At 37.5% G+C, this 1,157-nt stretch overlaps 1 non-coding gene across 1 annotated transcript; it reads left to right on the top strand.

Moving 5' to 3' along the window:
* Positions 1-619: 619 nt before the first annotated feature.
* LOC111812612 lies at positions 620-760 on the top strand. The gene has a single exon (XR_002818078.1). It is a non-coding gene; the product is annotated as a U4 spliceosomal RNA (small nuclear RNA).
* Positions 761-1,157: the final 397 nt, after the last annotated feature.

The following is a 1,157-nucleotide window of genomic DNA, read 5'->3' as shown; positions in this document are numbered from 1 at the left end:
AGTATATATTTAATGCACTCCCTATCAAAGTACCACCAACATACCTCCCAGAAGTAGAGAAATCATTCCTAAAATTTATTTGTAATCAGAAAAGACCTAGAATAGCAAAGGAATTCCTCACCAACAAAGACAAAGCAGGAAGCATTACAATTCCTGACTTGAAATTATACTACAAAGCTATTGTGATAAAATCAACATGGTATTGGCAATGAAATAGACCTGAAGATCAATGAATAGAATAGAAGATGCATAGGCCTCTACAAACACACTCAGCCAACTGATCTTTGACAAAGGGGCCAAACATACTCACCGGAAGAAGGATAGTCTCTTTAACAGATGGTGCTGGAAAAACTGGCTCTCTACATGCCAAAAACTAAAACTTGACCCAGGTCTATCACCATGCATTTAGCTAATGTCAAAATGGATTAAAGATCTAAACATTAAAACAGAAACACTAAATCTCCTGGAAGAGAAAGTTCAGGAGGAACTGTTGAAGACATGGGAGTAGGCAAACAGTTCATAAATAAAAATCAAATAGCACAGGAAACACTTGAAAGAATTAACACCTGAGAATGGAACTCCTCTTATTGAGAAGTTTTTGCACGTCAAAGAAGTTACCAGCTTTGTGCAGTGGCAGTATCATAGCCAATGAGGTTTATCTGAGGCGCAATTATTGCTAATTGAAAACTTTCCCAAATACCCTGCCATGATGACCTGAAATATAGTTGGCATTGGCAATTTTTGACAGTCTCTATGGAGACTGAAATTTTGTAAGTTGAAAAGTAGTTGGTAAAAAAAAAAAAAAAAAAAAAAAGTAGTTGGTGCCAGGGAGAGAGCTTGGTAGAATAAGCACTTGCCTGGCAAATGCAAGGTCCTGAGTTCAATCCCAGGTACTGCAAAAAAAAAAAAAAAGAAAAAGAAAAGAAAAGAAAGAAAGAAATTGCTTCCTTTCGGCCGGAACTGCCATCTTCCAGTAATTTGCCAAAATGACTAACACAAAGGGCAAGAGGAGGGGAACCCGGTATATGTTTTCCAGGCCTTTTAGAAAACATGGGGTTGTTCCTTTGGCTACATACATGTGAATCTACAAAAAGGGTAATATTGTAGACATCAAGGGAATGGGTACTGTGCAAAAAGGAATGCCTCACAAATGTTAC

The sequence above is a fragment of the Octodon degus genome, unplaced genomic scaffold, assembly GCF_000260255.1.
Source record: "Octodon degus isolate 3935 unplaced genomic scaffold, OctDeg1.0 scaffold00131, whole genome shotgun sequence".
Classification (NCBI taxonomy): Eukaryota; Metazoa; Chordata; class Mammalia; order Rodentia; family Octodontidae; genus Octodon; species Octodon degus.
Note: the sequence above shows the minus strand (reverse complement) of the source record. Positions and strands in the feature narration are given on the sequence as shown.